The sequence below is a fragment of the Cygnus olor genome, chromosome 12, assembly GCF_009769625.2.
Source record: "Cygnus olor isolate bCygOlo1 chromosome 12, bCygOlo1.pri.v2, whole genome shotgun sequence".
Classification (NCBI taxonomy): domain Eukaryota; kingdom Metazoa; phylum Chordata; class Aves; order Anseriformes; family Anatidae; genus Cygnus; species Cygnus olor.
The window spans coordinates 9150925-9166282 of NC_049180.1; positions in this window are offsets into that span (position 1 = coordinate 9150925).

The following is a 15358-nucleotide window of genomic DNA, read 5'->3' on the forward strand; positions in this document are numbered from 1 at the left end:
TTAAACCCTTCATTGACTAAACAGTGAGTGATACAGCCAAGATGAGTAATGTTCCTAATATTCAAATATTTCATGATAAAATGGTCTGCAATTGTATTTAAGAACTGGGATTCAATTCAATGGTAGTCTCATTTTCTGAGGATTACAATTAAGTAATTTTATATAAATCCTGCTTTCAGAAGTCACAAGTAATAATTAGTGCAACCATTATATTAATAGAATTGCTAATTTCCCCCTTATACTGACTGATATTTGAGTAAATGTGAACTTTGTCCTAACAGAAGTTAAAACATTTATTACAGGAAAAATTGTGACCAGTTAATCCTTAACATTAGATTAAACAAGAACTGATCTTTAATCATATAACTTCATACTAAACTAAAAAGTTGTGTTTTAAGACGATTTCAATTGCAATTTTATTTTCTGTTCACTATCTAAAATTAAAATCTTTACAAAAACCAAATACCCTAGTTTAAATGTGTGATTAATACTATGAAGATCTGAAAAAATATATATATAAGGTACTGATTTATCTGTTAAATCCCAGAAACATGGATCAGGGTATTTGAAGTACACAGTATTTCCATTTCAGTGATTCATATATATCAGAAAATCTTATTTACGGCCTTCTCACGTCCACAGATAGCAGACAGTAGTTTAGCAAGTCAGAAGAAGATTTTTTCCTTCAAAGAAGCATGTAGTTGCAACACAAAATTGTAGATTGGACTAACAATAAGCAATGACTAAAAATACCTTTCTACTTCTACTTGTCCTGTTTTCTGGATGAAAAATACCTTCTTTACACAACATACTAGCACCCAAGTTCACTATGGCTAGTGCTATCCATTCCTGTAATTATCTCCCTTACCATGACTAGCCAGAACAGTAAGGCTAGATGCTGCTGCATAATGTCTGAACTCTACAATCATTAGTTTAGCATCCAATGCAAACAGCAATGCAAAGTACTGTCCTAGTTCTGCTGGAAAACAAAACAAAACCTTTGCAAATGTCCCTACAAAAAGAATATGGTTATTTTAAATGCTAGAGGCAGAGAGCAGGGAAGGGAACACGGGGACAACACCACACCACTGAGCACAAAGTTTCTGTAGCAGGTTATTCCTTTTTCTTATAGGATATCAGCATTGCTGTAAATGAGATTCATCACAGATGAGTTAAATAATAAAACCATGAGCAAAGTAAGCTGGTTGCACTGCTGACTTTCAGCCTCCATTTTCGTTCCAGTACCGTTTTCTTCTGTTAGTACTTATTACAGAAATCCTGAGCTCAGATGTTACACAGGAAACAAGAAAACCTGTCCCATGCATGCTTTAATATTACATTCAACACAAACAACGACACAATATTTAATATTACATTCAATAAAAACAACACAAAGTCTCAAAGAAAGAAGCTGAACTCTACCAAGGTGAGATAAACCACAAAAGTAAACTATTACTAAACCAACTGAAAAAGCTTTTAAAGCAAAATCTTTTTTTTTTTTAACATTACTTTTATGTTGCTCAGCTGCATACCCTCTTGTGCACCCCTCTCTACCCCAACACAGCTATAAAGTTCTAAATAGACAATATTACCACTGTGACATTATTTTAATAGGGAACTCTAAAGTATCTAAACACCTAAATGCTACCCCCATAAAACATAACTGAGGAATTAGGATTTGTTGATGGAGATTTTCAATACCTGCAACTTTCACCAGAGAAAAACTGATTAAATCAGGTTGAGATCCGTGTAAGGGAGATGTGAGGAGAACCTATACTGCTTTTATAGCATTACCAAAAAAGCCACAATGGCACCAGAACTACTGTAGCAGTTGTTGAAATTTTCTTGTCGTTACGTTATTTAAAAATTTCTCAAAACAGAATAATATGACACATTGACAGAGTATCTCCAGTAAGAAGATAGTATGTGATGAGCACAGGCACACAGCCTGCATATTACCGATAAAGACAATACTAATGCAAGCTCTAATAATAATGTCTTACAGAATTTCATCAAATAGACTTTGTTTCTATGCATTATTTATCCACACGTACATTTCAGCAAAAGCAGCCTCAATCTAATTAACTGAAACTTTCCTACGGTTGTTAGAGATAATTTACACTGTTTTATGTTATATTCCATCTTCATATCACAAGCATCCAATAATTACCAGTTCAGTTATTTAAAGTAAATAAATAGCAAATAAAGGCTTCATTTACATATTGATATCAACTAAGTTTCTCTTACAGAAGTCTGAGTAATGTACAGCCTTTTCTGGTTCTTTCCCTGCTATTACTTCTGAACCAGTGCACTTAAGATTGAGTGTTCTACAGTGTTAAAAAACACGAGATAGTTCAGAAATTAAAAATTTAACTTTTGAAGAGGCAGCTATAACTAGAAGTCATGCGGATTTAATGAAAGCCCCCATTAAGTTCTTTTAATATGACAAAAGCAATTATTCCTTTTCTTCCTCATCAGTGATATTCCCTTTACTTCCACACACTGCATAAAAAAACAAAGCACTCCAGTCTTATAAGCAGGTAGGAAAAAAATCCTTACAAGCAACCTCACTACAGCCCTAAATGGTCCCTGTGAAACTCCATTGCTTCGCTCCCTCACATTTTCTTCAAGCCCCACCACAGGTAAAGTCTGTCCTCTGGGAGGACCTTCAGTAATTTGGGCACAACAGAAATGCCTGACCTCTGTTTGCTTCAACACATTTGTTCATGTCTGGCTGCATAGCAGGGAAAGGAGGCAACACTGACTGAGCTTACAGAACAGTTCTTTTATAATTAGAACCAGAAATCACATCAAGGACAGACATAAATAAAAAAATCCATATTTATTGGTTTGAAGAACCCATACTAAACACAACATTAAGTCACATATGTGTTATGTTCACAACTAGAGTTTGACTTCATATAGTACCACTGTGCGTTACCCTAGATCTTGCAGTTGCCTTACGCTTTGCTAGAAAGAGTGAGGAAATCTGTGGCTATTGCTGCTTAGCTGACATTGTAAGGTAGGTGAGCACAGGAGAAAAACAGGGAGCCAGTAGTCCTGCAGGTATGGCACAGACAGAGCTCAAGTGATTATGAAAAGGCAAAAGTTGGAATAAGAGAAACAGAGCTGCACTATGTGCTAGGCAGAGCAAAGAGATGAGGCCCAAAACGGAAAGGAATGTTATTTGCTGCAGGTTATGTTAGAAGCACATGTGTAAGCTTTAACTGCGAGCCACAAGAGTTCGATTTCTGTGTGCATGTAGTTTCTCAACAGTATCACAGGTGGGTTAATTTTAGGAAAACAGATTGTGGAGATCTAAAGAATTAAAAACCCATTGGTGTGAGATGACTACCACATGTTGACTCTTCATAATGTCTGCATGTATGGAAGTATTTCACATTTATTCCAAGTGTTTCCCTCCCCACAGACATGCTGCCTTTACTTAATCTTACTAGTTTTCATTTCCACTCAACTTTTCTGTACCCTATACAACTGGCCTCCCAGTATATAGTCTCATTTTTTCACCTTGTTTCCTCAGGCTGCTCTAAAATGGTGCAGCACAGAGTCCAGGAAGACCCAGGAAGAAGTGCTGTTCTCATTACATCTGTTCCAACCTGACAAGAGTACTACAGACTGACTGGGGCTGCTCTAACATCACACAGAGCCTTCTGGTCCTAATACCAGAAAGGCGCTGTATTATCTATTTCTCTCCAAATATAAGACAAATTTAGTGTTGTTCCAACTTATCAAGGCTTGCAGTCCTATCTAGCCCCCTCTGCTTTCACAAAAACCTGAGCCATATTGTAATGCTGCAGCTTCCTTATAGAGCACCTATGACCCAACTGCAGCTGCAATTTTCATACTTCCAAAGGAGTAAATGTCAAAATACTACACACATCTCTCCATCACCAGTGGCATACACGAACCGTGCTACTTGTCTTTTAGACAGCATCTACAAAAAGCAGAAAAGGAAGTTGTTCTTTGCCAGTTTGAGGCCCAGAGCAGCACATAACGTCATTCAACTGCAAAAATATCACCCTGTGTTTGCTGGAGAGCATCCTGCTCAGAAACACCTTAGCTGCTTACAGGATGCTACGCCCCCATGCAAAGCATGGACTTCTGCCGCTGATGGTTATGAGCATATCCTCAGTAGGCCTTGCCTACTCTTCCCACAGATTTGCTGCACAAGCACCCATGGGCACCGTAGAGGTCCTGATGCCACGCTCAGAGCGGTTACAAAGCCCTGGAGCTCCGGGCAGGGAATCTGCCTCAAACCAGCATGGAAGGGCTGCTGAGGAAAAGGAGCCCTTGCTACTGCCGAAGATATTAGATTCTGCCTTCTGCTTCACTCTAGTGAGGATTTAGTACCATCATTACAGGTTTCTTACATACTGAGAAAGAAGATTGTTTTACAGAGCCAATTATGATCATATTAAAAAAGGGAGGGGGGAGGAACACAAAAAAGCATCCCCTGCTTTCAGCTGTTTGGTGCATCACGAACAGTGCTCTTATTTAAGTAAGGTCAGAAGATAGTATGATGCTAGCCTGAGCAATATCAATGGGGTTCTCTGTCTTCTCCTTTATTTTAAAAGGCCAGAAATGGAGAATAGTTTACTTACAGCCAATGAACTCTAAATCAGAAAATGAAAAATCACATGCTCAATACTACTCATTCAGCTATGCATTTGTCTCTAAAAAAAAAAAAGTAGAGAATTTATTCCTGACAATGACAAATCAGTGAAAGTTAAAGCCCTGATTTTGAACTTACTCCCTTTACCGATTTATTGTAGTGTAAATTCCACATATTTTTTGTGGTAGTAGTCCTGCTCCCAGCAAAACAATGGAAGCTGCAATATTAAGCTTGCTGCTTGCTCATCAATTTTCATGTCAGTCTCACTGGCAAGTAGCCCAGTCGCAAAAGAGATGCTATTGTAATTAATACTCCTATACCCAAAACAATATTGACTATTTAATTATTAAATAACCTCTTTCTAACTAGATATTTGCAACCAGTTGGCCTGACAGAGCTGAAAGAACTCTTTTATGCACAAGCTTGCTCAATAATGAAAAGTTGCTCACTCTCAAATAACTTCAGTTTGAGCATTTTAAGCTGTCTGCATCCTAAAATACAAATTTAGAGTCCCTTTGTGTGTACAAAGCTGGTATAAAGCACTGACCTTGTTACCAGGCAATGAGAAAGTTGAAGTCCTGCATCTAGTTCTCAGCTTAAGTCCTATTTTCTCTCTCATTGCATTTTTCACTCCCCAGTTAAGTGAAGCAAATGATATTGAGAGTATTCACGACCATTTGGAAAACAATTTCTGGTCTTGAAAATAGGTAGGTGTTTTTACCTGACAATCCTGTGTGTTTTGCTGATAGGAGAGAAAAGGTTGAAAAACAGAACTGTTAATAGCTCTAACATTTCACTTTTTGTCCCTCCCAAGTAATTTTCAGTCTGGGATCCAGGCATGGAATCAGCATGGAAGGGAAAGTTTTTAAGCATCTAAAGTGTTCCTTAGACCTCCTTATCTCCTGCTACGTGTCTAACAGCCAGAGGGTCCTTCTCACCCTTCTGATAGGCATACAAGGCCACTGACTACAGAGCCCCCTTTCTAAATAGAACAAGATAGACAATCAGGGACTAAAAGCAATTCCCCGGAACAATTTAGCTCTGTGGCAAAAACTTAGGCTAGAATGCCCCTGTAGTATCCAGAGCCTTATTTCTTCAGCATGTTCAAGCATCAAATTAGTTCAACCTGTGCAGGCAGTCATCACCTGTGACAGTAAAACTGGTGAACGGGTTCAACACATGAAGTTGTTCTGATGCAAATAATTCAACCAAGTGGCCACTTCTTTACAAGAAAGTATGTCATTTCAGCAAATTGCACTATTACCACAGTGTCTGTGCTATTACCACAGTGTCTCACTTATTCTAATATTAATCTAGAAGAGACTCAGCATTTTGGTTTTCTTTGGACTGAGAAATACCAGACACCAGCTCAGCTTCCAAACCCTTCTGGGTGGTTTTTCAGCAACAGCTCGATGTCTGCAGATTGCAGCATTTTAACAATCCTTACTCAGCTCTGTTGCAGTGACAACCAGAGTATGAAATAAAAGCTTTAGATAGTCTTATTGGCACATACATTATACCTATTACATTTGCAAAGACTTCAACTTATCTAAAACTGTCAACTTCTGCTTTTTGAGTCATTGTGTATTCTGCTGTGCACGACTCTATGCAGTTAGGCAGTGTCAGACATGCAACATCAATTCTAAATAAACAGGAGGTCACAAAGCTCACATTCTCAAAGCTATTATAGAAATTGCAGGCTTCATCCAATCTCAAATCCCAGTGCTCACTTAAAAGTTCTAACCATATAATTAAATGTAGGTCAGCTTAAAAGTGGACCATTTTTTTCCAGGCTTTATACTACGCTCTTCAGTAAAGTCTTCGGCAATTCTGTTCTTTTTATCTTGGAGGACTGACAGATCATTGTCAAAGCCAGGGTCTTCCTGGTAAAAAGTTTTAACACAGAAAAAGGTACAACAGTGTAGGAGGAGATACTTAAAAAGGGAATAAATCTCTAGCCTGCTTTCTTCAAAGCCAGAATTCTTCCCTTGTCTACGACATACTGAGGACAATTGTAACCCAGAGTAACTCTGCTATCGTCTAATGGCCTTGCACCAATGAATATTTTGACCCAAACTGTCTGAGACATGCCTGGAAAAATAACCTTCTATTTTCCTCACAGTCCTGTTACACAGTGGGAAATCTTTCTTGTCAGCCCCTGCAGCTCACATCTTAAGTCTTGTCTAGAAATTCTCCCCTGGCTTTCTTCACCCTTACTACCCATTTTTCATAAGAGCAGGCCAGGTTAGATTGTCCTTTGCTCCAATGGATTTTATCCAGATATATACTAGTGTAAGTGTTAGAAGAACCTGGCCTTGGTTTTTGCAGTCCTGCTATGGTTCCTTTTCTAATCAGAACTAAGAGAGAATATGATAATAAATCAAGTGCTTGACTTGGCGCAGGTATGCTTAGACAGGTTTTCCACTTTACTGTCTTTTTTTTTCTTTAAAGCTAAATAACAGAAAAATACACTCAAATTATTTTTCTTAAAGAAAAACTCTTCAGAGAAGATGAAGAGGTATTGGAGAGTGGGATAGGAAAGAAGAATAATGAAGCTCTTATATAAATGTAGAAGAAGCCTGCTCAGGAAAGGAAGTATTGTCATGTAGCTTTACAAAGCATAAACCAGCTTGTTTTCAACTCAGCCATATTCTTGTATGTATTTTAATCTCAGTGGAACTTGGCTCACTGAGGCTTTTGTTCACTTAACACAACTAAATCTATTCTATGGGATAAAGAGAATAGTGTCAAACTTGCTATACTTCTACATATGAATTTAAGCATGTTTAATATTGTTAATTACTATAGTATTTACATTGTTTCAGTATGAAAAGAATGTACTCATTTCAACTCCCTTTCAAAATAACCCATACTTTCTCCTATCTTTCAAAGTAGTAAGTAATGCATTCGTAGTGTTAAGTAATCACGGACACCCATTATCAAGCTATTCTATGAGCCATCTAAGCATTTTAATCTTTTGTTGTGAAATCAATTCATAGTTTAATTACTGAAGATTAAAGACTACCTGATCTAGCCGTAATTGTTTTCAGTCAGTAGAAACCAGTGATACACTGTACCATTAAAAAAAGAATCCAAATAAAGGCAATGCTAAGAAATATTCCAACCAAAAACATCTAAAAGGACCACTAAAGAACTCATACTTCAATTACTTTTATATTTCAGATGTTTTATCACTTGCATCTTGTGCCCAGTTTAGCAATGACACATGTCAAGGAGAAAAAAACACCAAAACCACCAAGGCCCTTCGTACTACAGATTTTTCATTTCCTCAAGGAATTCCTGAGCAATGTCATTATTCAAGACATTTAAAGCCATAAAAGAAGATAATTCAAGATAAATGAGCTCCAACCAAGACTAAGCAAGGAAAGATTCTGGGTTTAAACATTTCTTCCTCACCCTTCCTTTACTCCCGTTGTGGTCTGCTCAGGCATGCTTTTACAGAACATAGCTCTCCTTTCTACATGCTAACAATACTGAAGTAAAGTTTCTGTTTTCAATCTAGTATTGTTACAATGATTAACCCATAACTTCTCTGTTACTCCATTAACAAATTCTAAGCCACATTTTCCACGTATATCGGCACGATACAGATCTGACATGATCACTAAGATGATTTAATACAGATTCAGACAGACCAGCTTAACTTGATACAGATTCTTGACACAAACATCTCTTATGTGAATACATAAAGCCTTTAAAAAGTTGTTTTCCATTTCCTGTTCAGAACTTCCCAGAAAGGTATGTGTATAAGTGTGCATAGGTATACAAGCATCATGCATCTCGTTCTCATTGTAGCACAACAGTCTGGATCGATCCATATACAGATCCGTGTGTTCACGGCAGGTGCTCCTTTCCAGTGTTCCTGGGTATCAAGCTGCTATCACCAGGCAAATATAGACACTTAAAATCCTGTATCAGAGTACATGACTGCTAGTAGCAGCAGTAGTAGTAGTATAAACACATGCTTGCCAAAAGCAAGGATGAAATCTCAGCAAAAGGTGAAACTATCCTTCCATGATAGCAAGTTCCAAAAACTTCTGTTATTTTAGAAGTTGATTCCACCCCTTCTCCCACCCCCCCCAAACCTCCTTTTTTGTATTAATATCAAAATACCAAGTGGAGCTTTCAGCGATTACAAACTTTAGGTATAGCCAGATGCACTATGCAGCCAATGTCATGGGTAGGGTACCTGAAGCAACACACCTTGCCTCCAGTCTGCTATGAAGCTGGTGCATTTGATCCAGGTCTTCAAAAATGCCTCCTGCTAGCCTCAGGGGATAGAAGATCAACTGCTGGCTCTTGAAAAGAGTTAAAACCCTCTACCCCACTTGCCCAGAATACTGAAGACACAGCTAGCATTCTATCCATTTCCCATATAATCCCTTTCATCCCTCCTTTCCTGAGTTCCTCAGTCACATGTTGAAATGAAAGAATTAAGCTCTCATTTATTTCCATCTACGTTGATTCCCAACTGGAGAGAAGCTGCTGCTTTCTTCTCCTTAGACAACTAGAGTTGTACATAAGTCAATCCCAGCCAGCCCTTTTTGAGAGAAATGCATGAATATTAACATGAAACACATCTTACACCAAGCTCCAATTCTCCTGCTTGAATAGGCTCCCACTATATGAATAAATGAGAACAGGTCTGCCAAAACAGAGCTAGAATGCCAATTCAGTCTTTCCAGAGCAAAGCAATTATTTATGCTATTACACAACAAATATTTAAATAGTGAGAGCAACACAGGTCAAAAGTACTAATGCTAAATCAGTGTTCCTTTTACTCCTCCATCATAAATTATAAAACCATATTCATAAAATGATACTATCTATACACTTCAGTAAGCATAGCTGTGTACAACAAATCCTTAATAAAGAAAGCTTAGTCCTCTTTTAATAAAGCAGTGAAACAAGTTAAAACCATCACCATTTCTTCTAAGTTATGTTTCCAGTGGCAGTAATAAATGATGAAAAACTTTCCCTGTGCTGTTTGTAAATACTGAACTTGAATTTCAAAGTTAGGCACTAATCCATGGAAACAAATCAATACAGAACACAAAAATACTTGTGACCTATCCAAACATCATGCGAGTAGCATATGTCTTCTCAACTGATGTAACATGATTCACAGACTTACACGAAAAATGTCTCTCATGAAGAATATGGGTAACAACTTCAGATATTCATAGTATTACTACCCATGCCTTCAGTTCTATCCTTAAACAGCCAAAGGTACTGTGGAAGTCTCTGAACAGTGAGTGTTTGTGAATTTAAGTTAGCTGAAAGCTAGGTCATTAGCAAGCTAGAGCTAATGGTGGATATTCATCTTACTTTTCAGCCCCAGAGCTTTAATAGCAGGGGATGTATATCACTAAGAATTGCTAATTTGGGAATTTCTTTTCTTTTCTTGTTCCTCCGCTATCCTTCAAACATCTTTGGATAAAGACATATCCTTCATGTCAGAACTTAAAATCTGTTTCAACACAGAGCTGAAATTATAACAAGTGCTGTAAATTAAAGACTTAGATTGTAAAACAGAAGGGAAAACCTCAACACTCAGTAGTGTAATCTACATCTCTTTTCAGTGCATCTGCCCCCACTTCCTCTTTAAAAAAAGAAAAAGAAGAGGAGGGAACAGAATCTACTACATTCTTTCATGCTTTTTCTATTTACAGAATAATGCTCGTCTCTTTAGACTCATCCCTTTGGCATCCTCCTTGGGATACGTTACATCCTGACAAGAAGGTAGAAAGCGCATTAGTAAAATATTCTGATTTGCAGGAAAAAAGAGCTACATACATAGAAACAACACTGAGCTACCTCTGTAATCTAGCAGAGAAAAAAGCTTCAAGGAAATCTCTGAACCAGAGTAATAATGGTAAATTAAAGTTAGAAAATGGATTTAGTAACTTATTTTTTCCACAGAACTGATATTCTGTTCAAAGATACAATGGCTTTTTTTCTTTAAACTATTAAAATCTTGCATATGACAACTCTTTCCTCAAGTCTGGCCCTCATGATCAGATGGAGTTATGTACTCCTCTGCCTGCTGCTATTGCCTTCTGTCTTAGAATCTTAGAACTACCGGGAACTTGATAATAATAGAAAACTGGTTTAGTACTAAGGCTTTACAGTAGAAAAAAAATAAATCATCATTAGGCAAACAAACAAATCAAACTTTGCTGTGGCATTAACTAGTGTGCCTGCCTACTAATTTGCAATCAATTTTTAAGTAGTCTCACTAGGCCTTTTGCAGGGCACTACAGTTTTTTTCATGCACACATCATGTAGGCTGTATGCCTGAGCCTGCTAGACAGTGCTTGCTTCTCTTTCAAGAAGCTCAGAATTTTTTTTGTTACTGCTAACACATATTAGAAAGTTATGAGTACATTCCCAGAACCCACACCATATCCACATCAAGGTGGCATCAAAGCCAACAACAAAGCAAGATAAAGAGATGGCTGTGGTTCTCCTAGCAGAAGGGCATTGTGGAATCCCTCTGCATAGATTAAATTCAGTGGGATGTGAGCTGCATTAAAAATGTCTAATTCAACCTGAAATCCACTGAAAAAAGAACCAATACTGAATGTGTACAAACCAACGAGCGGTTTAACATCACATGTATATACACACATACACCAGATACAATGGTTGCTACCCACACTATTGCTTTGTATATTTGAGACTGGTTCAAAGGGGAGACATCTTATTTGACATAGTCCCTGTTTTTATATATTTGATCAGCTTGAATTTCTTTAGGGTAATTGAGCACTATCAACAGGGCAGGTCAACGATAACTTAGGACACATACCAAAAGTGGGGAGCCTGTATCAGAACTACAACTCACAGGAGCCTCCCAGGGAAGGAAAATACCACAGAAATTCTGTGGACCAAAACCCTGGAAGAAAGGAGCCATTGTCAAAGGCACAAAGTGTGAAGACGATTTACTTATAGGCCTTATTTTAGTCTATTTCAATACATCTCTGAAAACTTTATGGTCTACACCAATTTATCTCACTTAGAACCTGAGCCATTTCAGTACTTGTGGTTTCTGTACATCATGGAAAAAAGTCTACAATTCTGCACCTTAAAGTCCTGGTAAATTTGGGGTTCAATCATTATAAAAAACTTCATTATTTCCTAATCTTCTTTTATTATTTCTCTTTTTTAAAAAAAAAAAAAACTAAGCTGCAATGAGCACAATACATTTAAGAAAAAAGTTCAATAAAATAAGCTTCATGTTCAGTTCTGCAGGATTCCATTGATCATTAACAATAATGAGCATTAACAGAATCCCGAATTAGTTTTTCAGTCCAGCAAAAACAGTTATTCATGTAATTGCAACTGCTGTTTGAAGAGCAGAGAACAGAAGTCTAGCTACAAATTCTCTTAGTGTTGGAAGGACGAGGAAAAGGAAGATACCTGATCTCCAACTGAGAGGAATTTCCATTTTTATTAAAAAAATGATTCACCAAACAATCTGTTACAAGTATTAATAAACCACAGGACGGCCAGAAATAAGTTCACTGTTATAAACACAAAATGGAAGAACAACATTTTAAAATAACCAGCAGTATATAAACAAAGTCATTAGAAATAATAATGGTGTGTTGTTGTGTTTTTTTTTTCCAAATCATAAAAACATTTTTAAAAAAGAAACTGAAGACTCCATATTGATATTGAAGACCTCAGCGTTACTGAGGCTTCTGCCTAAATGATGTCTGGGACACAACTATGGATGCCATCCATTAAGAACTTGAAAAAAAAAAAAAGCCCAAGTATTTCCGCACAACTTACTATTTCAGATGTATACCACTATGGCCTTACTGAACTGTATTTTGTATTTATGAAATCTCAATCAGTCCGACACAAAAACCTTCATAGGTACTGCTATCCATTGGACCCTTACTACTGCAAAACCCAAAAATATAATACTTCTGAATAGTATTGCACACTCCGAACCATTCACCTTCAACATAAAGCAACAGCCTGACACTACCTAGGACACTGAGAAAGATTGGGAAGTAAAGGAAACACTATTTTATTTCTGATTTTAAAGAATAAGTTTAATTGAATATTCAGCACAAGAGAAACACTAAAAAAAGAATAACCTGCAGTATTTAGCATTCAGTACCAAGTCTGTCACTTTGTGACTTATTCTTGTTTCCAGGTGACCAGCATAACTGACATTTTTCCATTTCTATAACGTCAAGTCTGTAATGCTTTAAAATAACTTATGAAATATAATACTCAACATTTTCAACTTCTAAGTTATCAGTATAAAGGGAAAGTAACGTCTGTGTCATTGATAACCTTGTATGCGATACAAAGGTAAGGCATCTAGTGTTGTTGCTTTTTCCACTCATTTGATAACTTAAAATTGCAGCCACTGATCATCAGATTTACAGAAGTATTTATCACGTCACTATCAACCAGCTCAAGTAAAGGAACAAGTTTTAGACACATTAATACTACAAACCTGTTTCTAGTGGGGTCAGCTCTGATGTCCTTTGCTGCAGAACGGCACAGCTCAGCTTTTATTCATGCCACATTCCTCCCACATGAACCCTATTCTTCACTGACACATCACCAGGTAAGCCTCTTGGCCCATTTTCACCTCCAGAATCTGCACTTCAGCATCCAGTCCCAAAAGCAAAGACCATGCAAACACCCTTCCTACCACAAGTATAACATTTGCTCCTCGAGCTCCTGATGTCAATAATTTGACTTGAATCTTCTGGTTTATACTTCAGCTACTCAAGTGAAGACAGATACAGTACATTAGGTATACCAGACTGCTCGGCATCACCCATTTTTTTTCCATACCATAATAAGAAAGGTTCCTTTACAAACCAATAAACATCTTCACCTATATTTCCCTGGGAAAAAAGCCAGAGTGCCATCTGTGCTGAAGGTTGTTTTCCTATACCTCATCAGGCAGCTGTAAGTAGTTTATGGTTCATTTTCCCTCACCTTATCTCAAGCAACCTGAAGCAAGCATCTTGCTGGAGGAGAACACAGATGGCCAGGACAATAGGAGGAAAAAAAAAGAAAATACTCAATATTGTTTTTCACTTCCTCCTAAAGAATTCTCATTTAAGCTTCATGCAGAGGGAAAAGCTTGTTGAGGGCTACAAGTAGCAAAGCTTTTCACAACATCCAGCAGCTTATCCTGTAAGTCAGCAATGAGCCTGAAGACTGAAAATTTGGTCTCTCTTGCATGCAAATAGGATCTGGTCCTAAGCAGGGCTAAGCACACCAAACTCCTGGAGACTGCAAACTACAAGTAAGTGAGAACAGTTGTCATTTTTCCACCCTTCCCAATACAGTGTTCTTTAAGTTTTGTTTTCTTGCTAATCCATTTTCATATGAATTCTCTTTTCTACGTTAGTTGTCATTTAATACCAATTAAGCTTTCTAACCATCTGATAACAGATAGCAGCTTCTAAATCTGTTTCAAAACTTGGTAAAGGGTATTGGGTGTGGCAGGGGGACTACTCAGAATATTAGCTAATGCTTACCAGATTCACAGGGAAAAAAAATTGTCAACAGAACTGAAGATGTTATGAGTTCCAAGAACACCATCACCGTGATTTTATTCAAGGCAAGAAGATGGAACTGTTCTTCACACATGGAAGCAAAGTTTCTAGTCATGTAAAGAAAATTCACTTCTTCATTTTCATAGAGTAACTGCTGGATGTTCACAATACTTATTTGAACCTGTGCTGCAAGTCAATTCCCAGCAACGTTACGATGCATTCAAGTCATTCATTATAAAGGTAAGTCCATCACATCACAACTATTAAGTTGCAAAGAAATGGCATAATTTCACTACTGCCTATGAGAATATAGGGCAGTGGCATACACTTGCTTAGCTCCAGTCCCCTGCATAGCCACTAAACCTATTCCACATACAGCTCACTGACTATTTCCTGCTCTCTGCTTTACATATCTCCCCACTTTCCTGAAAAAAATATCTGGGCTTTTTCTGTTCTGAGATACATCCCCCCACTCCTAGTTTTTACTCATAATAGAGGCCCCCACAGCATACAAAGTATTTCAGAGAACTGGCAGATTTTACAACATGTAGTTTTTTCTTCTGGGTTCCATGATTATACTGACTGGGGCATACAAGAGTATTTAAACTTATGTTACTATTCCTCTACAATTCTTTTGGCAGAAAGATCAGAAAAGCATTTAGGAGCTAAAAACCCTAATAATAGTCTCTTCCTTTGAGTCTACAGTCACCTGTGAAAGTCCTCCACCTTTACTCCTCCCTGCACATCTCAAACTGTGCCATCTGTTTCAGAGTAGAAAAATATGTATAGGAAGGAAGTCTCATGCAGCGTAAAACGTGACAGATACAATTCCTTTTTCTCTTCATTCCCCTTCTACCAACTGAACGTAGCTGGGTAGGTGTCTTAAAGCTGCAAATGTATCAGGAAAAATAATTAGCTAGTGCTGTTCACACATGTTGAGTACAACTACTTTCACATCAAAGTTTTATTTCTGTCTAACAAAAGAAGTTGAACAAACATCTCTAGCAAAAGTGTCTTCTCACAGTCTGCCTCTGAATACCTGAATGCTGCATTATAAAATCTTTATTGCACGGTGATCTTAGTGACACCAATGACTAATTGCCACTGAGATGAAAGAGTATAATGCGACACTTCATTTCAGCATACCAAAAAATGCATTTTAGGAAGA